Here is a 26,289-nt window from a genome sequence, read left to right on the forward strand (position 1 = left end):
CTGTATGTTCTCCGTGACGATTTGAGAGAAAACATTGTGTCTGAAATCATTGGTCTTGCACCTCTGATTCATGTAGGGAAGTTGGCAGTTACTTGCGAAGAACTGGTACAGAATTCAGGAACACTGGTTAGGTTAACTGCCCGCCGTTGCATACCTGAAATACTGTTGAAAAATGGCGTTAAAGCCAAAACAAAAATAATAAAACCTGCTACTGCTCACAGCTGCTGCTAACTGCTATTACTGCTACTGATGGTACTGTTTCTGCTGCTACTGCTGCTGGTACTGCTACTACTGCTTCTACTGCTACTGCTACTGTTCACTGCTACTGCTGGTACTGCTACTACTACTACTGCTGCAGCTCATTGCTACTGTTGGTACTGCTTCTACTGCTACTGTTGTACCTCACTGCTACTGCTGCTACTGCTCACTGCTACTACTGCTACTGCTAGTACTACTTCTGTTGCTGCTGCTGCTGCTACTGCTACTGCTTCTACTACTGCTGATACTGCTACTACTGGAGCTCACTGTTACTGCTGTACCTCACTGCTACTGCTGATACTACTACTACTGCTACTGCTGCAGCTCACTGCTACTGTTGGTACTGATACTACTCCAGCTCACTGTTACTGCTACTGTTCACTGCTACTGCTGGTACTGCTACTACTGACCCTCGCTGATTTTAGACTATATTGACTTTTATTATTTTCACTGGTGCTCTGCTAAAATCAACAACCAGAACTTCTGAATTTCTTTAGCCTATTTATAAAAACCTGCTATGTTTACAGTATATAGTGAAAACTTATAAAAATCTTGACTTTAAAATACTATCACACAATTATCCTTGTGTGACCTTCTACTAAGACTGTTAAAATTATTCTGAGTCGTTAAAAAACAAAAACAAAAAAAAAACAATGACTTTGTTGAAGATTTTTTGAATAACAGTACAGATAACTCAACTTTTGAAGAGCTTGACATACCTATTACAATTGATGAAATTGTACGGGCATCTAAATGTTTAAGTAATAATAAAATGTGTTCGTCTGACAACATACTGTATGAATATTTCAAAGCAAATATTTATGATATAGTGAACCCATTGCACTTATTATTTAATTATATATTACACAGTATAACGTTTCCAAGATGTTGGTCATCTGGCATTATCATTCCATTGTATAAAAAGGGCAAGTCATTCGACCCAAATAATTATCGGGGTATTACAATTACAAGCTGTTTTGCAAAGTTTTTTACCGTTATTAAAAATGAAAGGTTGAAAAAGTTGGCCATAGAAAATGAAAAGATTACTGATGCTCAGATTGGCTTTAAGAAAGATTACAGTACAGTAGATGCTATTTTTGTATTAAATTCATTAGTAGAAAAGTATATTAGAGACCGGAAAAATTGTTTTGTTGCTTTATTGACCTAAAGAAGGCATATGACTTAATTGATCGCACTTGTCCATGGTACAAACTTATAAAATGTGGCGTTGACAGTAAATTATTTTCGGTTATTTATTCCATGTACAAAGAGGTAAAATTACGTGTAAAGCATATCCATACATTGTCTAAATTTTTTGATAGTGAGATAGGGTTATTTCAAGGTGAGAATACGTCACCAATTATATTTAGTCTCTTTATAAATGATTTAGAGAACGCATTGCAAGAAAATTTAGATGTTGGTTTGACGCTAGATCAGATATCTATATATCTTTTGTTATTCGCAGACGATGCTGTTCTATGTTCTGACTCAATAGAAGGTCTTCAAAAATCCTTGGATAGCTTAGAAAAATATTGTTCAAAATGGAACCTGACAGTAAATGTTGACAAAACAAAAATAGTTGTATTCCGCAAAGGTGCTGTATTGAACAGAAATTGCAAATGGACATATGCATATTCCAATATTATGGAAGCCCTTGAGGGACAATTGATTTCCGTACTTCCCACTCCTGACTTCTAACTTTTGCACTTCTCACTTCCAACTTCTTGACATCCTACTTCCTACTTCCGCACTTCCGCACTTCTGACTTCTAACTTCCGCCATTCCTGACTTTCGAGTTCTGATTTCCAACTTCCACACTTCTTACTTCCGACTTCGTGACTTCTTACTTCCTTCTTCTAACTTTCGAACTTTCGACTTCTAACTTCCGCACTTCTGACTTCGAACTTCCTGACTTTTGACTTCTGATTTCAAATTTCCACACTTCTTACTTCCGACTTCCAAAGAGGGAAAGTTGGAAGTCAGAAGTTTTGAAGTTGGAAGTCGGAGGTCAGGAAGTTAGAAGTCAGAAGTGCGGAAGTTAGAAGTCAGAAGCGCCGAAGTTAGAAGTCAGAAGTGCGGACGTTAGAAGAGGGAAGTAAGAAGTCAAGAAGTCGGAAGTAAGAAGTGTGGAAGTTGGAAATCAGAAGTCGAAAGTCAGGAAGTTGGAAGTCAGAAGTGCGGAAGTTAGAAGAAGGACGTAAGAAGTCAGGAAGTCGGAAGTAAGAAGTGTGGAAGTTGGAAATCAGAAGTCGAAACTCAGGAAGTTGGAAGTGAGAAGTGTGGAAGTTAGAAGTGAGAAGTGCGGAAGTTAGAAGTAGGAAGTAGGAAGTCAAGAAGTTGGAAGAGAGAAGTGCAAAAGTTAAAAGTCAAAAGTGGGAAGTACGGAAGTCAATTGTCCCTCAAGGGCTTCCATACAATATAGAAGTTGTTAATACTTTTAATTATTTAGGAATTGTTATGTCAAGTGGTGGCTCCTTTGTTCATGCTACAAATACTCTTTAAGGCAAGGCTTTAAGAGCAATGAGTTCATTATTGAGTGAAACAAAGGGCAAAGACATCCCAATAGATATTATGTTTAACTTGTTTGACTCATATGTTGCATCTATTTTGAACTACGGTTGTGAGATATGGGGTTACCTGCAAGCGGAAAGTATAGAAATTGTTCATCGGAAATTTTGTAAATGGATATTTAATGTGAAAATGTCGACAAACTCATTATCCTTGTATTCAGAACTATGTAGATATCCTTTATACGTTTCACACCATATACGCATGGTAAAATATTTCATAACACTGTATAACGTTAAAAGCGAAAATTGTATTCTCAACTGTATGGTAAAACAGCAAAGGACAGAAATTGAATTTAAACCCTGGAATTGTTAATTGGTCTTCGAAGGTTAGAACTATTTTACAGAGTTCAGGTTTCAATGATGTTTGGATATTTCCCGAGTCCGTCAACGTAGATGTTTTTCTACCATTATTACGATGTCGTATGAGAGATATTTATATTACACACCGGCGTAAAGGTGTGGATTTGTGTTCATCATTATATATGTATAAAGACCTGAAATCTGATTTTAACAGAGCAGTCTATTTAAATATGATAACAAGTTATAAATTACGAAACACGTTAGCGAAACTTAGACTATCATCACATAGTTTGTTTATAGAAACAGGAAGTTATCATAATATTGACAGAAGTGAAAGAAAATGTACACTTTGTAACTGTAACGATATCGAAGATGAATATCATTTCGTATTAATTTGTCCCTTATATAATGAAATAAGGAATTTGTATATTTCTAATTACTACATAAGACACCCTAGTATGTACAAGTTTATCGAACTCCCAAATTCCACCAGGAAATCAGTTGTGATAAAAATAGCCTTATATTGTAGCAAGGCGTTTAGAATAAGAAACAATGCATTAAATGCGTTATAATAAGTCAACATGATTTGTTTGCACTATAATGTATAATGTATCTTAGTTTTATTGCACACCGGAAGTCCATGCGTTTTCAAGGCTCGAACGGCTTGAAAATGTGCTTGTATAAATGCATGTTTTATTTTATTTTGACGCGATATTGTAATGTTATATGGACACAGCTTCTCACTCGTTTTGAAAAGTTTTTTCGTAAACCGCACAATGCTATCCTAAACATCGGTCACTCATGGGATGCACGGTTTTATCGAGTTGTTCTTATAATCGTTTCATCGGAAAATTATTGACAGTAGGTTTGGGGGGTTTTTTCGTGCGAATCACTGCGCGTTCACAATTTTACAAGCGCATACAGTAAACCTTTTATACACCGAAATTGTACACCAGAGAGCGTATCCATAAAGGTTTAGAAAAGATCATTAGAGTGTAAATATAAATGTACTGTGTTGAAGAAAATATCCTCCTAAATTGTAGTCCAATGGTTTAATTCACTCTCACTCAATGCATTTCATGCAAATATATTGTATTATAAAAGAAGATGAGCTGTTTATGCTTAATTCCAATAAAATGTATGTTCTGTTCTGAATTTACTTAACTGGTACTAGCTGTGATGTAAAAAATCCTTCTATATTTATTCAAAATAGACATATAGTCACCATAGTTAACGAATATTGACTAGGGATCTCAATAAAAACAACAGGAATGTGAGGGGCATAGCTATTGCTGACTAGTAATAAATCTTATATAACTAGTAAGAAGTGTAACCAACATTTATGTATAAGGATTTCAGTTGAGAGTGTTTTGATCAATTATACGCTAAGTGTTACTTTACGCTTAATATACAAATAAAAGTAGTCACCGTAAACGTAAAGAAATGAGACTAGATGTAACTCAATTAAAAGAACAAGGAACAAAAAGGGCATATAGCTAATGCCGACTAGTACAGGTATTTGGTAACGTAGTTCACAAAAATGCTTATTTTTAAGAACTATATCCTTATGATAGAAATACAACTTAAACATGTGACATAATGTTTAAGTCTATGAAACAACGATGCAACGCCATTTTCTGAAAAAAGATAAAAACAACTATGATCACAACTAAATTTATGTGAACTACGTTACCATTTTGTGAACTACGTTACCATCTCCATGTATTATACCTATGTTTGCATATAATGTAGCAGTAACACACCACAGAGGCATCATATTACCACAAGAAAATGTAGAAAATTAATATATATCAGTTGGTTAACTTACTTTATCTGTTACTAAACGATGACTGGTTAAAATCTGATTGTGTTACTTTTATTTGATGAAATCACAATTGGACGCACCATCTTTGTTTACACAGAACACCGTGAAGAGTAGTCAGTGTCTATGTGTATTGCTCCCCAAGAAATTAGTCCTAGGATTAAATAGTAGACATTTTGCTGTTTTGATAGTCACGTAGTTCACAGTTTATCCTGCCACTTGCAGTATTTTCGACCCGATATCAGGGTACCGTATATCTTTCTTGATATACCGTCAGTTGACACGTGAACAGTGATATACGGTCAATTGATCATGTGACCTTGTGATCGATATTGTTGTCATAAAAATTATACATTGAAACCATCACCATTGTGTTGGAAATGTCCGAACTAAGAAAATGAGTGGTCAAATAATGAGTTTTTATTCAAAAACGAAGAAGATATTGCGATTTTTAATTGTAACCACATTACTGTGTCGGTGATTATGCCATTATATAAGTGACGTCATTACGAATATGACGTCAATAAAACGGTTGTCGCACACTTATTTTTGTAAAATAAATTGTCAAATATCGGAAAATGAAGTAATGACAAGATAAATAGAATAACAGGTTAGTGCCTAAGATTGAGAAAGTTTATCTGGCTCGGCTCCGGACGTTATCAGGTTCGCCTTCGGCTCACCCAATAACCTCCTCCATCTCGCCAGATAAACTTATGCTTTTAAACTGCTCAAATATTTTTGCTAAGTTGTCTTTGTACATGTCACCTATACAATGACATGCAAAAACTGCATACAAAAAAGCACCTTTCTGGCAGAGTTTGTAGACCAAAGTAAGCTACTCAGAGTTGTGACAGGATATTTTTGTCAATATCGGACCCTAATACGTACCATAATATCATAAAAGTACCATTGTCAGTGACCAACCATTTTTTTCAAAAGTAGATAATGACCCTAGCCTTAAATCAAAGCAAACATATTATACCTTCTACTCTTAAATGTGGAAGAATATGCTTGAAACGGCAGTTTTACGTAATTGTCCACTTTTCCGGTTTTTTAATGATTGACCAGAGTTTTGTCACAAGTTTTCACGACCTTGTTCTTTGTTAACCAAGTTGAAAAGTGTTCCAAATGACAAGTCTTGGCCACTTATATAAACTCTGAAAGTGTTGAAATCTGCCACCTGCACATAGAAAACAACAGCAAACTAAAGATATCATATTCCCCATGCGGCTCTTATGCAATGATATGAAATATCTTGACATGTGTGAGAGATCAGGTAAGAAAGTCAAATATAAGTAAGCATTGATATCTTTTCCCAGTTGAGTAAACATGTTTCAAATAACAAACTGATGCTAAAATTTTAAGAAAGTAGGTCAGTAGGTCACATTCATGGTCACTGACAGTCAGTTTTAAGATCGGTGTGCAAAACTGTATATGCCATCCACATTTCAAAGCTGTATCTTAAAAAACAAGAAAGTAGGTCAGTAGGTCAAGGTCACGGTCAAGTGACCCCTAATTACTTTGGGTCATCAGGTAATTAAAATTAAACAATTTAGGAAATATGATCAGATAATTTTTGAAGCATTTTTCTTATATAACACATATAAAAACGAAGTAACTCCGGGACAAGGCTTTAAAGGGACCCTGGGTCATGATTTGAACAATCTTAGTAAAGGACCACTAGACAATGTCGCATGTAAAATAGCTAAGCTCTGTGCCTCTCGGTTTCAGAGAAGAACATTTTTTATGTTTTTTTCCTAATAGAACTCTGTAAATTCGAGGGACCACGGGGCAGGACAAATACTGACCCTGGGATCATAACTTGAACAATCTTGGTAAAAGTCTAGACAATGCCACATACCAAATATCTAAGCTCTAAGTCTTTAGGTTTCAGAGAAGAAAATTTTTGAAATTTACAATAAAGTCATATAGGGAAAAAATTAGCACCGCCCCTGTCGGCCATGTATTTTAACAAAATAGAATGATTTAAGTAATTTTGGTAGAAAGTCACCTAGAGATCATTTCTACAAAATATTTTTGAAATCCGACTGATAGTTTCTGAGAAAAAGATTTTTAAAGATTTTCCTTTCGGTTGCCATGGCAACATCAGTTCTGAATAGATTTTAATTCTTTAGGCAATTTTGAAAGGGGGCCACCCAAAGATCATTTCTTTGAAGTTTGGTGTAAATCTACCCAGTGGTTTTGAAGAATAAGATTTTTTTAAATTTACAAAAAAGCCATTGAGGGAAAATAAGCCCCGCCCCTGGCGGCCTTGTTTTTTCTTACCGAAATAGAACGGCTTAAGCAATGTTAGTAGAGGGTCACCTAGAGATAATTTCTACAAAATATGTTTGAAATCCGGCTATTAGTTTCTGAGCAGAAGATTTTTTAAAGATTTTCCTTTCGGTTGCCATGGAACCACAGTTCTAAACGGATCTTAATTCTTTGGGCAATTTTGAAAGGGGGCCACCCAAAGATCATTCCTGTGAAGTTTGGTGTAAATCTGTAGTTTTGAAGACGATTTTTTTTAATTGTTGACGGACGCACGACGCACGACGGACGTCGGACCCCTGAGCGTGGCATATATTGACCCCAGGGTCATGATTTGAACAATCTTGATAGAGAACCACCAGAGCATGCCACATACTTAATATCTAAGCTCTGGACCTTATGGTTTAAGACAATAATTTTTTAAAAGTGTTTGCCCTATACAAGTCTATTTAAACCATTTACCACCGGGGCTGGACCAGTTTTAACACAAGCGGGATTATTTGAACAATCTTGGTAAATGACTACCTCCCGATGTTACATACCAAATATCAGAGCCCTAGGCCATGTGGTTTTATACAAGTGAATTTTCAAAGTTTTCCCTATATAAGCCTGTGTAAACCATGTGACCCCCAGCACGGGGCCATATTTGATCCTAGGGTGATAATTTGAACACTTTTGGTAGAGGACCATTAGATGATGCTACATACAAAATATCAAAGCCCTGGAATTAAATTCTTTGGACAATTCTTTAAAGAAGACCATCTAAGGAACATCCCTATGAAGTTTCGTCAAAATTTGACCTGGTGGTTTAGGAGGAGATATTGCTGAAAGGAAAGTGTGGACGGACGGACGGACGGACGAACGGACGCCGGACTGTGAGCGATCACAGCACTGTGTGCCCAGAGTGAGCTAAGTATTTGATTAAATACTTTTCTGTTCTGCAATACCATTTGTAATCACAGTTCGAACCTGCAGTATTTAGTTAAACGTTCGTAATCATAGTTTGGACTATTATAAAACTCAACACTTATCTGCTGCCGAAATAATATTTTGAACTATTTTAAATCGAATCTAATTTGTGACTGAGAAAAAAAACTACTATAACAAATTTTCAGTCAGTCATAATTTGGTTCAACTTTCGTTCACCCGATTTATGTAAGAATTCCCAGAAAATAGGGGTAGTTTTACACTTTAGGCGAGATTTCTAGCTGCATATTGAGTAATAGGGATTTTTTTTTCTTTCAATCTGGCCTTGAGCCTCATTTTTTCACTGCTTTGTGAGCCAGAATATTTGTTTTCAATATGTTGAAGCCAGATCTTTTTTTCAGGCATATCTGAAGTCGGAATTTAAAGATTACTACCCTCGCCCCATCCCTCATCCCACCAACACACACGCACGCCCCAGAATATCAAATCATCAAATAGTCAGCCCCTAACTTTGGAATAAGAGTCCCGTGAATGGTTGCTTTTTACCTGGCACGCTAAAGAACCAGAGAAACTGACTTTTGTACAAGTAACTCGTGACTACGTAGATTGGGCCTATTTAATTAATTACTCCGAACAATGTTTTAAAAGTTTAGTCCTCTTGATTTTGTCAAAGGAATGAAATAGTATACTGTCCTGGTACCTTGCCCTATTGGGATAGAATCAAGACCAGTCATTGTCGCAATCATTGTTCACGTGATTGCGGCTGTCCCAGGTGTTTCTTTAAAATAGAACGGTCTGCACACGTTCCAAACATCGCAGAATATACTACCCTAATGTGCAGAATGTTCGAAAATAATAATAGTTGCAATTTCATGATGTGTTGTTTTTGCAACCTTACTACCATATCCGTCAGTATTAATTGGTCATCATTACATACATATCATGTCTCCAATCTGAGAGATGTTTACTTATTCTCGCAATTAATGTACTTTTAGTAAATTGGGTCAGCGACGGAAAAGGTCATCGTGACCTTTAGTACCCAAAGCCTTATAACTCTGCATAGCTTGGGTCTAGGACTCTCAAACTTAGTAGGAAGGTTCTTTACGCGAGTCTGACATTCACTGACCTTTACCATGACCAACTGACCTACTTTCTGTATTTGAAGCTTCAGGAATGGAATTTTGACTTTTTGCGTGATAAGAAACAAATTCCAAAAATCTCCTGGGCCTGACCTGGATTTGAACCCGGCTCCTTGAATTCTCTAAGCGGACACTCTACCACGTCGCTAGCTGATATGCAAGGGAGTAGAAGTGCCGTATTATACCTCTACTTCACATGGCCCTCTTGTTATCTACAGTACCTTGAAATCAGAGCAAAACTTATTTTGCCTTACAGACATATCAATTGCAGTCATTATATTTAAAATGGCTTCATACTTTGTGTCATGCATATCCTGGACTTTACCTTTTGAGTCCCAACCACTCGGTATTAAATTTGGTCTTGTCCTTGCGTCCAATCCTGGGGTACCACACACTGACCAATATTTAAAACAGACATTGCAACCGAAATTTTACAAGATGGTCATTATATATATATGCCCTAGAAGAAACTTTTGCTTTGCTTTAACTTGTAATTATTATGCGTGACAAATTACGTCTGCAGTGTTATACAAAATGTCCTGTTCAAAAGCATTTAGCCTTGAAAATGTCTCTTTGACGATTTCTCAGCCAACATTTTATCAATTTTTGACAATGTATTATAATTTTATTATAGAAATTAGCTAGCTACGCGCCTGTATCCTTGCTGTTTTTTCCCTAATTAATTGTGCAAAATCATTTATTTTTGTTTTTGTATATAGATTGCGTATGTACTGTATACTTACAGTACCCATATATAAAAAAGTTAAATCAAATATAAAACAATTTAAACAATAGCGATAGATCTACTTTCGTAAACATTTCCGCGAAAATAACCTTGTTTTCGCTCTTAATGCCCGCTCGGGCGACATATCACATTATCAGACATTGGACATGCGCAAAGAATGTATCCACCTCAGCAGAGAAGTGTTAGGATTTCATTTAGGCTATGTGGCTACTGATATATACGTCTTTGTTTGTCAACGGGAGACTATCCGCCTCAAGGTTGTTTTTTTTTATGTTTTAAAGCGTTTGGCTAATTTCACCAGTTATACTATATGTGATAGACAGATTAAATCTGACCTTGCAGCTATTCCTTTACGTATATGCTATATTTATAACGAACATTAGACTAATCAGGAAACCCCGTAAATTTACTATTTATAGTTATCGCATGATTGTGGTGTATTCTTAGCCTGGGAATCCAGTCTTTGTTTCTGCCTCAGAAACTCAATGAATGCCAATTAACACATATTAGCGCAAATTAAGTGGGATTTTTAATTATGATATCTTCAAAGCACGAATAGCATCTACGGCTTCCCAGGCTAGTGTATTCTGGTATCGCCCACATATTTAAATACATGTGCATGTGTACTTAATAAAACATAGTACAAAGGAAACTCTGTGCTAAACAAAGCAGTGTCGTACTGATAGAACAGAAGGTGGATATAACAGAAAGTGTATTACGTTACAGTAACATATGTACATATGTATATGTACATGTTAAATCCTGTTGCCTTTAAACTTCGAAAAGACATAAACCTTGGTCAATAGATTGCCCCTATTGATTTTGGTGTCAATAGGTCAAAGGTCAAGGTCGTAGCGGCTTTGAACTTTGAAAGTGGTTTAACCTGAGACTCATTTGACATAGAACTTTCGAACTTCTAGTTTCACTTTGAAATTTCTTACAAATAATGTATTCATAGCTATTGTATTGCTTTAAATATATTGTTCTGAAAGGTAATCAGCTCACCACTTGCTTCATACGGAACAAAATAGCAATTTGTTTTAAAAGTAGGAGGAAACAGTGCCATGTGTTATTCTTGAAATATATTTTGCACACTTCATTTACAAGATATATGCCATTTCTATGCAAACAGTTCATTATTATTTGTATGTGATCAACTTCCCTGTTGTTCAAAATAGTATATTTCTTGTCAAGGTCAAATTTAAACAATAACAATAACAATTATCTAAACGACAAAAAACTGACTTGAAGATCATACCGAATTTATGCATGTATTCATACTGTTTGATATAAAATGTTTATGATCTTTTGTTATTTTATGAATTTGTGTTTACGTTTCAAGTTTTTTAAATATATACATGTATAGTTATGAACATGACTATTTGTTCTTTACCATAGTAAAAAATGGCTTTTAAAATATTGCTTGTCAAATAATGTTTTGTAAAATTAATTTGTCACAACAGAACCTATTTCAGTTTCAATACCCAGTCTTTTATGTGGGAGTAATGTACTCTCATCACATTTATGCAGTAACTAGCTGCTTCTTTTAATGTCAATAAGTTTTCGTCTGTCTGGTTTTTGGTTGCGGGTTTACCCCGCTACCAAAGTTACAAGTGCATTTCTGACAACCATATAGCATCTTTATTTTATTCCTAATCCCATCAAAAGGATGTACGCATCCTCACCGTGCGTAACATGTGCATTTACATCATGTTCTAGCCAAAATAATTCAACGTTTAGATTGTTTTATATTTGTGACGGGCAGTATAAACGTTAAAACCCCAAAGGACCAAAATAACGGAGGATAAATCACAGTACACAGTCATGTTAAGTTATTGGTTTTATCGCTTGCGCATATTGCGTGCACTGTAGATGCAGTAAACGTTCATGATATACAGTAGATTCTAGTTTCTAAATTTTATGCATGTTGTGGCAAATCATATGACAGTTAAACAAGAATGAACAGAAAATGTTGGCACAAAATTTGCTTATCTAAAATCACTGGGGTAATATTTAACCTTCTTATAGGAAACAGAAACAATTTATTGTAATACTCTTTTGTCTGCAAACACAATTTTATACTGGTTCGCGACTCAGAATTTCGGACGACCCAGAAACCCGGACAGTCGCGTAAACGCTTATTTCGGCGTTGTTGTTTTTTTTTCTATCATTTGTTGACAAGTACAGACGCTTACTTTATGTGCAACATCCACTGCAACAATTGCAAATCAGTAAGTAAAACTAACAAAATTGGAATATTTACATTTGTTCGAGAAATGTTGTGACAGCTCTCGCTGGGGGAAGTTGCATGTGCTTTCAGTGCGCATGCGCATACTTGTTTTGAGGCCCAAACATTATTCAAGGGGTACTCATCTACAATCTGCTAAATGCAGACGAGAAAATTGTGTGTTTTAAAATGATCAAAATGGGTAGATAGTGCCAGGCTTAAGTTATTTAAAAAAATGGAAAAGATGAATTTAATAAGCAGGGTCACGTCAAAATAATCAATCAAAGGGTGAGAACTCGCATAGTTTTAAGCTTGGAAAAAATACTGGATCCGCCTATGATTATTCATAAAAACAAGTGTCAAGGTTTTCCCGTTAAAAACACGAGTTAAATGCATTTAACCTTTAGCCTGCTAAATTTCTATAATGGTCTGGTCCATCATTCAATTTGGGCAGTACCATTTATCATTTGAAGGGGTGTTTAATGAAAATTTACTGACTGAATAGCAAACAGTGCAGACCATGATCACACTGCACAGATGTGCAGGCTGGTCTTGGTCTGCACTGGTCGCAAAGGCAGAATAACTTGCTGCCAGCAGGCTAAAGGTTAAACCATTTTTTTTACTCAAAATGTTGTGTCATATATAGGCTAGCTGAATTTTTTAACTCTCAACAGCCTTATATCAAACATTAATAGTTGAATTAAACAAGGTAAACAAGTCTTTTTATCACTAACACCGACCTAAAAGTGATTCTGAGAGACAGAAATGACGATAATTAGCGTTTTCCTACTGTCCGATTTCTGGGTCCTGCAAGTTCCCTCTTTTAGATATAAACAAATTCGCGTTTTGTGACACCGAAGAACTTAACTTTGATTCAGGTAACATTTCAAGGATCTTGCATTAAAAATGAAAAGGTTGTAAAATTGTCCGAAATTCTGAGTCGCCAAGCAGTATCTGTTCTTGATTTTAAAAAAGAACTTTAAAAAAAAAAAAAAAAAAAAAAAGCCTGAGTTTTTGAGAGCTAATACAAATGATCACAAGTCTCGGTTCAACGAGAAAGCATCTGGCTGTTTCAGAGGGTGAGGATCATCATGTGAAATCCTGGATTTTTCATTGACAACAATCCTTAGAATTTTCTCCGTTGGACTTTTTAAGTTTAGATGTTGGAGTATCAATCTCTAGCAAAACTCTTTTGAAACTTAAATCTGTTACTGAAATACCGGTTAAGGGGCTCGGAATAACGAGAAAAGGGCATACTTATAAACTGAAAGTAATTACATGTTTGTATAAAAACAGTTAAAACATCCGTCCGAAATCACGTGATGCCAAACATCTAGTCTTGTTTTCAAATTCAGCAGTGCAGACGAACAATCTTCAAAAAGAATCAGGAGATGTTAACGTGTTCAACAAAACACTGAATTTCATAGGCAATTGTTAATTTTAGGCAATAATGTCTGAAGCTAATCCTAATGCATTTAATCCAATACTTTTTCTTTATTCTACCAAATTGAAATCGAAACTAATTGTCAAAAATGTGTACCAACTCATCTACGTTTTATAACCATAAGAAAAAACATTCAGCAACCGTCGAAAAAAATCCAGTGCACATGCTGCCACAAAACCTTCACCAGCAAGAAAACACGTTCACAAGGCATGCCAAAAAAAAAGTCATTACATGGACGTCAAAATCATCAAAAAAAAACCAGAGAACCGGAAACAACACAGGCTTTAGACAACACTACACAATTGACGGGAATTCCTATACCAGGAAGGAAACCATGACTACCAAAAACTATACAAAAGAAAGACAAAAAAAAATACGAGAACAAGCAAAACATCGATATCACCAAATGCATCTTCAAGATATCAGATCCAGTCTTCCCACCATCGAGGCCAATTTCCAGAACACCAAGGGACACAACCCTATGTCAGGACGAATTTGGACTATACAGTGAGAAAAATGAACTTCTAATCAGTGTTGGAAGTATCTATGGAACATTTAACAACAACAGCATATGTAAATGCAAGAACTATTTATTTGGCTGAGTTCCAAACACTTTTCTCAAAATAGAAACAAACAATCTATATTTAGTATCATTAGTTACTTTTCACTCTAACATTTTTGGCCTATGTATTGTTTTTGTTTTTTTTTGGTACCCAAGTGTGTGTTAGTATGATACGAAAAGCCGGGAAGCTGCCGCAAACCGAGATCAATATGTTACGAATTCAGTGATTGGTTGCAGCAACAAGTGACCTGTGACGTAAGCTGCGCAATGCGGAAATATTGGAAGTTTTCCAATTGCAGTTGCTCTTTTGTTTGTCTATTATTAAAATGGGGGTGTACAGCAATATGAATATAACTATAAAACGTAAGTCTGTACGATAAACTGACAACTTCTCAATTTTGACGTTTACATTATTCATGATTGAGTTTACATTTATCCACTGTAGTAATTGTTAAAAAGATTTAACGGGCTGTTGTGAAACTTGTTAGAGAACACCCCCCTGAAAGGATGTAACCTGCCAAAAGGTGTCTCAAAAGACATTTTGCCGCCAATTTTTGACAGGACTATTATGGTTGGTTCGATTATTGTTGTAGGGGTGTTATTAAAACAAGTTAAGGAAGTAGCTCTGCAAGGTATATTAAACCATTTTTTATCACAATACCACCGTATTTTGTGTATCAGTGTTTATATTTCTGTGTTCGTATTGTAATTACTGGTGAATGCCACGGCAAATCTGGGTTGTTTTTCGTACGTGCACCCTTTTGTAAGGAATAGACCATATCCTTAGAAAAAAAATGGCGGAGAAGAGCAGAACAAGTGCTTCGGGACAGGTTTGAGTGACATGTTTTGCATAGAATCTTATTTAGTACTTCAGGCATGTTTTTTATACGCCAGTTTGAAAACGAGGCGTATTATTGGAACGCCCCTGGCGGGCGTCGTCCATAGACTTTGTCCGGAGCATATCTTCTTCATGCATGAAGGGATTTTGATGTTACTTGGCACAATTGCTCACCATCATGAGACGGAGTGTCATGTGCGCAAGAACCAGGTCCCTATTTCTAAGGTCAAGGTCACACTTAGAGGTCAAAGGATACAAGAATTTGTCCTGAGCAATTTTTCTTCATGCATGCGGGGATTTTGATGTAACTTGGCACAAATGTTCACCACCATAAGACGGAGTGTCATGCGCAAGAACCAGGTCCTTATGTCTAAGGTCAATGTCACACTTAGAGGCCAAAGGTCAGATACAAGAATGAATTAGTCCAGAGCATTTCTTCTGCATGCATGGAGGGATTTTGATGTAAATTGGCACAGTTGTACACCATTATGAGACGGAGTGTCATGCGCAAGTACCAGGTCCCTTGTTTAGAATTACTTCCCTTTGTTGTAAATATAAATAGCTTATATTGTAACTTTTGTATTACTTGTCGTAGGGAAAAATCGAGACTACTTTTCTGTAGTACAACATGCATGTTACATCCAATTTTGAGGTGTTTCTTTTTACCTATCTCTACCTGGTAAGGATTTTAGTGCGGACTTAGAATTTTTTTAAGATTACCCAGCAAGCAAGCCCATATGGGCCCTTAATGGGCTGTATACGGGTAGGCCCATGTGGGCAGATTAATACTGGTCCCATATGGGACCCGTATGTAATTATTTGCCCACATCGGGCCCATATGGGGCACATGTCTATAGCCCTTGGAGAAAATTTATTTTCTGCTTGGTTCAGCAGTGTAAATTTTCATCAGTTATCATCCCTTTAATACGAATTTTGGTAACTGGTTTTGCACCCATATGGGACCCAGATGGGTCCCACATCAAAAGGAAGCGTGACAAATCGTAACTTTCCGTACAATTTTCCGTTTTTACAGTTCTTTTTATTTGTTTTTAAAAATAAAATTTATTTTAAGTCATATAACGTTATATTTTTTAAAATGACAGGTATAACTGTCTTATTTTATTTAAATTTGAAATAAATAAAATAATTTAATACTAACGCAAAATCTCACGAGAGTATAAAATTTCGCGCGCACGTTCTTTCCGTGGAAAACTGGCAAATTCAACACAGGTGAAACAAAAATCATTACAAATTTACTCGTTATTTATCATATGTAATAGAATTTCTTATTTAAAGGCAAGTGCACTAATGAATTATTGAATTATTGTTTAAACATTTTGAATACATTTTTATTTTCATGTTAATCTCGTCTTTTACTGGAAATTTCTTATTCATATTTTTATGTCATACATTTGCGCGATTTTCCTTGAAGCCCATGTGGGACCCATGCCAATCCCGCCTGCAAATCCCATGTGTGTCCTTTATTGGCATCCCATGTGGGGCCCATATGGATTGCCAATGTAGGTGTCATGTGGGTCCCATATCGAAGCCCATGTGGGACCCATGCCAATCCCGTTTGCAAATCCCATGTGGGTCCCTTATTGGCAGCCCATGTGGGCCCCACATAGAAAACCATAAGGGGCCCATATGGGTCCCATATATTTTGCTAGCTGGGTAACTTCCCATAGTTGTTACTATAAATAACTTATATTGTATCGTTAATATAACTGACCGTAGGGAAAAACCAAGACCACTTTTCTGTGGTACAACAAGATGTTACTTTCAAATTTTATGTGTATTTTAAGGTATCTCTATACCTGGTAAGGAGTTTTTTTTATTATAATAATTACTACACAACCACAGAATTAAAATTACATTTGCAAATACAGGTGCTAAAGAAATTTGCTATGACGGCGTATATTGTGACATTCTGGCACTCTTATTTGATAGATTTTAATCCTGATGAAGGTGTGTGAAAACCGAAACTGGTAGATTATTATTAAATTTAAGACAATCTTATCCCGTTTCTCCTCCTCTTACCTTTATTCTATAATTTTGTATTCGGATAGACCTGAACAAATGTGACGTCAGTAGTATAGATTATGAGGTTATAGGCGCACTTTAACCCCAGATTGACCCTAACCCTGAGTCCAAACCAACCAATGCTGACACAGTACTAAGGGTACTTAGGTTTGATGGACGTAAGTAGCTCACACAATTCAAAAACCACTACTGTGAAAACATTTGGTTTTTGATAAAATACTGAAAAAATATATATTTAACTTTCAAAATATCTTAAAACCTTAAAAAACTTTACACCCGGACTGAAAAACAATTTACAGAATAGTTTTTAACCCTTTTTATTAAAATAATTTATAATTGTTTGTTCATTTTGTTTTACATTGTTAACTTTTAGTATGTTATACAATAAATCATAAATGTTTATACCATCTTGTAACATTTTAATAAAAAATAAACAATAGTAACCACATACTGTAAAATCTGGTAAATAAGCGTATACGCTTATAATAATTTTAGTGACACTTTTATGCGCCTATTTTTGATATGCGCTTATACTTAAGCCAAAGCTATGCGCTTATATTTGATATGCGCTTATAGACAAGCCGTGTGCGCCTATTTTTGATATATTAAGACTATTGACAGTGCTTACCTTGGTTGAGAAAACGAAAATAAAACATGGTCAAGGTTCAAGTTTCAAGGTTTATTCGGCAAATTCGGCATTACACATGCCTTTAGCCATTAACAAATATAATAGGAACATGGCATATTAACAATTGATACAAATACATTTATACAATACAGTTCAAAAAAGTAAAAGTGTATGCATACAATAAACAAACGTATAAATTACAGAAGAAAAAAGAATGTTAGGAAACATCTAAACAAACAAAACATATATAATAATCTACGTTACATTATGTAGTATTGTTTTAAGTGTATCAACATGGTCCTTTTATTGCATACATTATTAAGACACAATGAAATCATAATGAATACATAATTTGCAAATAATGTTCAATCTCTCGGACCATTCAATAATTGTTCAACACTAAGATTGTAGCATTTTATCTATATTCTTTTCACAGATTTACAAAAGAATGGCAAACAAACAACTTATCTGTTATTCAAACTTCATTTACTGAAACAATTTTCTATTCAAAAAGCATGATTATCGTAAACAATTATCGTTTTATGAGACAATAGACGTTAAAATCTTTTAACACCTATCGACTATTCAACAGGTAAAAACACTTGTCGTCTGTATTTATGATAAACAATTATCACGGTATAATACCGTTAATGACGTCTTTGTGCTGCATCTGTTATTTGTTTACCAGTAATCGGATATGCGCCTACTTTCGAGACAAAATTATGGTAAGGGCCTGACATGCGCTTATTATCCCATACAGAATAACGGTAAGGCCGTATGCGCTTACTTTTGATATGCGCTTATATTCGAATATGCGCTTATTTACCAGATTCTACAGTAATACACTTGTTTTGTCTTGATATTGTATGTTATTGTATTTTACATCCGGAATGTAATTGATTACTTCTTTTGGCGGAGGAAGTCCAAATGGATCAAAGTACAAAGTACTATGAAGAAAACCCTTGGTTTGATCAAAGTATATTTTATTTACATAACAAACCCAATGTGTTCCAGACCCAACAGCGTTGTCCAAATTTATAATTCCACATTCATTCTTTAACTTTGTGTTTGGTAGATTATTTCTAATAAATACACCTCTAAAGTTTTTAATTTTCAGTTGTTTTACCCATTGTTCAATTTCAAAGTTAGAGATTGGTTTGTTTATAAATTTTATTTTTTTTTTACAATAGGAATTCGTCTGTAAGTTCTTTGTTGAGAATCAATCTGTATACCTTTTCCACTAAGAAGGGATGCAATCAAAGGTATTCCGAGACTAGCAGCTAACATACCTAAGAAGCCACCGTTTTGTTTCTGTTTTTGAGTTAGCTTTATTACACCAGTTCCCCTTAATTGTTTTCTTTGATTAGGTGTAAGATATGGTGATATCATATTTCTCTTATCATTAGCTACCGAAATCATACCATTTCCAAGTAACTTACTGACACCAGTACTGGCTAGTCCTGACAAAGCTCCAACGCCTAACGGCCCTGATATTTTTGGAGCTATTTTTGCAGCTACCGGAAGTACTGTTCGACCTAACAAACCAGCCAAAGCTCCCAAAAATCCGCCATTTTGACCTTGACTGGACATTTGTTTTTTTGAAATTGTAATTTCTAACCCTTCTTATTCCTAATAGATTTTTCAGTTTGATTAATCTGTGTTTTTGTTAAAAGTAAAGGAAAGTTTCCACGTAATTGTTCATGTTTTAATCTAAAAGTATGTGGAATCTTGTTGTTATAGGCCTGTCCTTATTTTTCTTTTGCCCATCTGTTAAAGGACGGGATATGATAAGATATGCGAAATGGCCCCCTAAATAATTAGAATATGAAAACTCCATAATTGAAATTTTAACTGTCTAAAACAAAAAAGAAGATCATAATCGTTAAATCTATGACTTTTAAAAACTTCAAAACCAAGTTATTTGTACGACTCAGACCTTTAAAATACTCGAGATCCGTGACTTTTGCCGTTTTTACACACGATTTACACATTACATGCTCGAATTTCATTGTGAGCCGGAGCTAGTGTCAAGCTGAAGTTTTGCTGAGGAAATAAGGTTACTAAAATATACATTTTCAGAAAAAATCAGCTTGACACTCGGTCCGGCTCATATTGAATTTCCACTTTTTTCGCAATTTTTAGCCTCACTTTTCTTTGAAGGAAACAGGATAACGTGCTCATCTCTAAGCAACCGAGCATCAAACAGATACGCGGGCGTTTTGTTCTAATCATGAAACTGATAACCAAGAGTTGTTTTTATAAGAAAATTAAATGTTTAGAGACGAGTTTTTAAAATGCAAAAGTGAAACTGAAAGTAGATCTAGACATTTTAATGATCAGTTACATGAACTACTTGAACTGTATTTCGGGATTATATTCAAGTTGATTTTGTTTAAGCGGCATTTTAAAAGAAAGAATAAAGTGTAATTAAAGTTGTTTAAAAAGAAAATTGTTATTGTTTACATAAATGTTATAGAGACAAGAAAGATAACTCGTGCACACAGCAACTAGTAGACACATGTAGGTAGTTCTTTTATGTAAAAATTGTGACATAGTTTGTACATAAGTCTCAGTGACGCAATCGGTACGCGCGGCGATTGAAATGAAATTTTATGCCTAGTGTCAGTGGTATGCGAGATCGATTCCCAACAAATCCTGTTAAACTTTTTTTTGTCTGTCAAAAACGACAGAAAGTACTAGATTCTATTCTTTGATGGTGAGTTGCAAACCATATTTAGATTTTATATTTTTAGCCGCGAGTTAAAATATTTTAAACTACTTAACCGCGTTATTTCTATAATTAGTCAATTATTCTTTTACTGTATGTCTGTGATAAAGTTATAAACATGTGTTTTTACACTTCTTTTTTTATGACGTATGAAAAATAGTAAGTCAACAACTCAGAATTGTTTCATCAATATTAAAATACTCCGTTTCATCGCCGTACAAAGTTACATAAATAAGCGTATGTTGAGTCAATTAATGTCACTGACATGTCATTTCCGGTGTGAAATATTTTATTTTATGAATAAAAGATAAAATCCCTATATAACTATTTTTAAAACACAATAGCTAAGCTATATTTGTGCTTAAAAATATCTAAAATATCGAAAGACGCGTCATCTTATTATTGTTTTTAATAATTTATTGCAGGTTGATTGTGATTTGTTTTGTTTTGCGTTTTAACGCCGTTTTTCAACAGTAACGGACAATTGACTTAATCGGAGTTCCTGGATTCCGTACAAGTAAAAACCTGTTCTCCGCAAGTAGTTGTCAACTTCCCCACATGATTATGAGATGGAGGACGAATGATTATAGTCACAATACCCCCTATCAAATCGTCATGGAGAAGAAAAGCCTCGCGATCCGCAAATCTGCGGTGTCCTTATTGAGCTTGCGAAGCAAGTTCTTCAACTTATATAAATCAATTTCGACATTTCATTCCTGATGAATCCATTTATCAAAGCGGACCCGGACTAGCTAGGCTCTCTGCACTGTTAATGAATACGCTTTTGAAATGAAGGCACATGTACAGGTGTTGTTTTTTTCTCTTTCTTTTCTAGAATAACAGTAATGATTTTTAAAAAATGATTTTTAAAAAACCGAGGAATGTATATACATGTAGTTACTGAGGGGTGGCATGGATGTTTTTGTCATGCTTAAACGTGCGCACGTATTAGTTATTTCGTGTTCTCGTAATATCTATTACTTGCGCACATAAAAAATACCTCTGCGCACATATCACTCGGCATGATTGAAAGCTTACTATAGACATCACTTATTAGCTTATACGTGGGCACGTGCGCAGATGTTTCTTAGACTAACACGTGCGTACTGAGCAACTATGCCGGTTCTTTATCGCTGCAGCCGTTTCGTCTCGAATCTGTCTGTCTTTCTATTCGAGGAAAGGAAAAGCGGTAATCCAGAGGAAAGCCTGGTCATCTGCTTCTCACTGTGCAACCATGACCTATTGTTATTTTGTAAACAATTTATACCTACCGCTCTAATGAATTCAGTGTTCAATACCATTAGAATAAAATCAAATGTCTTCATGCGCGCATACAAATGTTACTACTTGGGTATATCCCAGGTTGTCTTGTAAACTGATTTTAATATAAACGCAATATATAATATAAATGCAATAATTGTAATTGGAATATAACATAATGGACTAAAATCAAATAATTTTCTTTCATCTATAATCCAAAATCTTTTGCAGGAAATCGGAAGCATTTTACGTTACATATATAAGGGCATTTTGGCGGGAAACTGCACGTGCCTTTCATGTCACTCCTTCGTAATGATCTTATATACGCTAATGTATATTTCGTGCTTCTCATATCGATATTATAGTTTCGTGTCAAAGGAAACGTTTTTGATTTTATCCAAGAAATTAATTTGAATAAACTACATAGATATGCTTCCATAGTTGTAATACCGATCTAACTCGTTTCCGGCGACATTTCTGCGGGTACGTGTTTGAATTATGTGGTAAGGATTTAATAATATTCAACTCGTATATTATTTATTCAAGCAAAATGAACACTGTCGTTTTTTCAACTTACTTGATGAAAATACTTCATTACATATTTAAATAAAAAATCACCGAAAATATGAAAAATGTAAACTTGTACATGTAAGACAAAGTCCTGCCTCCTGATTTATTCGACGAAGGTTTTGTTTTATACGAATGTCACACAAGAAGAACATTCCGTCTACGAAAAAAAAACCCACTAAATATGTAAGGAGATATAGAAGCAAAAATGTTTTTTAAAAGTTAATATTTCATCAAGTATGTGAAACAACTGGCTAAATTACTATAAATCCAAAAAATGCAAAACTGTTTCTATGTTGCTATGGTAACGCATATGAAATGAAAGTTTTGGATTTTAGTTTTAGAAATTTTCTTGATACGAAATAAAACGAAACAGACATAATAAGTAGAGAATACGCCTTTGTAGATGTATAAAATAAAAAAAAAATCTTATTTCTTTAAAGAGTTTTCGGTCGTCCTTACATGAAAGAGCTATCTCCCTTGTTTTCCTTGTTTTTGCACGATCATTCTGTCTTAGAATACAAAATAAAAATTCGTTTCAAGAAGTTGGATCACTGTGTATTGTGACGACATGCAATTTATAGGGTTCAGCAATATAAAATAAAATATATTGCAAAATAGTTTTCTATACCCCCATTCTAAATGATCAAATATCTTTTCAGCGTAAGTCTTAGATAGGTGTAATAATCAATTATTTTTGGTTCATTACCGACGTCTGGTCATTATATCTTAGTGGATTTTGAAAAATATAGTTAATTACCAATGGAATGGTGTTGTTTAAATGCATATTTAGTGGGGGCCATTTTTGGTCCTTATCATATCCCGTCCTTTACTTTATATTCAATATAATTTGATGCCATTATATATTTTATATATATTTTATTTAAACAATAACAAGTTCATTTCCAATAGTATTTATTTCAACTGTTTCTTCATACAATATAATTGCATAAACACGGATATTAGCTGTTGGCTGAACATTTAATTTTGCTGTTAATGTAATATGCTTAGGATCTTCTGTAATTCCTTCCTTTTTAAATTCTAAGTTAAAATGAACAAATCCAAACAATTTTTTAAAATTTAATATATTTAAAAGACTTCCAGTGGTTTTATTAATTTGTTTATAAGAATAATTAAGAACGTCATCGTAAATTCTTGATATACTTGTATATTCCGTTTCAGGATAAAAAAAACACCATTACCAACTTCAAGGCGGCAAGATTCCAGCCTACAATCATTATCTGCTGCATTAAGTTTAAATGTATCTAATAAATGTGGATTATGTTCTTGTGAATTACTTTTATCGGGTCGTTGTAAATAAGCAAACACATGTTCGGGTTTTTTTACACCGGCTGTTATTGTAAAAGTTATATTATTTTGTTGTGTATCTACAGATTGTGTTATCATTTCACGAAGGTATTTCCAACTTGTTGCTTTCATATATCTTTCAGAAATCAAATTAATTCCATATAGATTAAAAATTAATCGCGGAACCCACAAAATTAATTTAGTTACAATTGCCCTACCTGCATCGGCAGCATTAACTCTGTAAATTAATTCATCATCATTTGTTAATTGGAGTGTTATTTGAACTTGACTTGGGGGTAACATGTTTTGTTCCAAACCCTGAAAAATGAATAATTATTTAACGGAATTTTAGCATTTACCTCATTACCACCCTGGATTAATCCCTTTCTAGCAGCAAATCCACTATTATATGTAGCTTGGGCTTCTATGCTTTCAGCAACAGCATTTTTATCTAAATAAATAAATTCATTTGTTCCAGTTGATTCTGCATAATCCTTAGATAGTTCAACTAAATGTTTTACATTTATTACCTTATATAAATAATTACAATCATACACACTTTTTCCATTTTGTTTAATTATTAGCTGATCAATTATTGAAGCTGCATTATTAATTAAAGCAATTTGATCATCACCACCATAATTATTACCATTAGCAAGTTTATTAACTTTAAAACTTACTTCAAAAAATAACCATTAAACCAATCAAAATATGAACTTCTATCATTAATTGTAAAGTGATACCCACATTTTTGTTTTTTAACAATATTTCCCAAGACAGAAATTAAAGGTGTATCTAATTGAATAGGAGTTAGTTCGTATCTTTCACAATACTGTTTTGTTCTAAACATATATATTATATATTATTTTATTTTTTTATAGATTAATCTGAGAATACGTTTACGCTGAGCTGAAGTCCCAGATCCTGATAATATTTTATTTATTCTTATATCAATATCCTCCTCATTATTATTATTTTTACTATTATTTTTTTCTTGTAATTTCTTGGCAATTAATTTACCAACAGCAGGTGTTTTAACGTCCACAGCGGGTTTTATAAAACTTTTGATTTTTTCTGTAATTTTATCAGCAGCTAAATTTCCAACTTCTGTTCCAATCTTTTTTGTTCCACTTTCAAGCGCGGATTTTCCTGAAGTTTCCAGGGCTTTTTTTCCAACACTACCAATTGAAGATGCAACAGAAGATGAAAACAATTTTGATAAAGTGTCAAAGATACCTGAACCTTGTATAATTTCTTCTCCCGTTTGAGCATCAACATAAATAAATATTCCTTTATTTTTATCATAAACTTTTTTGTACATTATATATTTATATTTCTTTTAAAATTAGTGTAAAACTTGTTTCAACTTCATTAAAATTAATTATTCTACCAAATACCTATGTAATATATATTCTTATTGAATTTATAACATTTTTATTAATTTCAGAATATCCGACTCTGTTTGGCTCTTTTGTAAATGGATAAGCTCTTGTTAAATCTGCAGTACTTAAAGCATAAATAATATCACTAAAATTACCATCAACAAGTGAATTATCAATAAGATCACAATGAATGTAAATTGTATCCACAGAGTTAGTTATATTTGGTGTTGTAGTTCCCCATTCGGTATTTCTCAAAGCTTTTTTCTCAAATGCAAGCAATGTATGAAAATTTGACATTCTTAAATCCAATATAAAATTATCATGAATTGAAATTAATATCTTAAAAATACTTAAATCAAATTCAAAACTTATTGGAGCAATGTCTGATTTATCAGATTCAAAATCACCATTACTTATTAATGTTTCTCTGATATAATTATTGATGTCTGTATAACTGTAAGAACCATTTGTAAATATGATATCTTTCCAATCTTTACCATTATTATAACGAATTCTTTTATTATCGTATTCATCACTAATATTATGCCAAGAGTAAGTCATAGTGTTAATACTATCCAAACCAACAGCATAAGTTTTATATTTATCTAAAATTAAAAAACGACTAAATCTAACTGTAAAATCGCTTGGAGAATTTTTATTATCGTTTTTAACAGCTTCAGAACTTAATACTATTTTTTGTTCCATTTATATATTCAAGAAAAATAATTTTTATGTAACATTTCATGTTCTTTTGGTAACAATTAATTTATTCTTAATAGTTCATCAATTATGCTAATACCTTCATTTTTTAGTTCTTCATTATTATTTCCGGCATCAATTGAACCACAAAAAAGCTCTAAGTTATTAACCAGTTTTTCCGGAGTGCATGGACAAACGTCATAACCTTGACCCCTAATTACTTTTTTAAATTTCATAGATCTTTTATTGATAGGTAATCCTGATTTTTCTGTTAATTCTTTATTGAATGTTTTTTATTATTGTTATATCTTTTATTAATCAAATCAATTAAATCATTATCTACCTTAACGTTAATAACTTCTTTTCCAGTCCTTTGATCCTTAGCAATCAATTTGTTTTGGCCATAAAGTTTATTTAAGTCAATAATTAAATTATCATATTGTCCATTTGGTGAAACTTTATATGGATTTAGAACCTTTAATGTTTTAGGAAAACTTTGTTTTCGATTGTGATGTTTTATTCCCTTTCCCGAATATTTTGTCACATACTTTTTCAGATCTTTAACCGCATC

At 34.0% G+C, this 26,289-nt stretch overlaps 1 protein-coding gene across 1 annotated transcript in view; it reads right to left on the reverse strand.

Moving 5' to 3' along the window:
- LOC128556657 (uncharacterized protein DDB_G0271670-like) overlaps positions 1–26,289 on the reverse strand; it is a 34,622-nt gene that overhangs the window by 512 nt on the left and 7,821 nt on the right. The gene's annotated exons all lie outside the window — the stretch shown is intronic.

Source organism: Mercenaria mercenaria, chromosome 4, assembly GCF_021730395.1.
Source record: "Mercenaria mercenaria strain notata chromosome 4, MADL_Memer_1, whole genome shotgun sequence".
Lineage (NCBI taxonomy): Eukaryota > Metazoa > Mollusca > Bivalvia > Venerida > Veneridae > Mercenaria > Mercenaria mercenaria.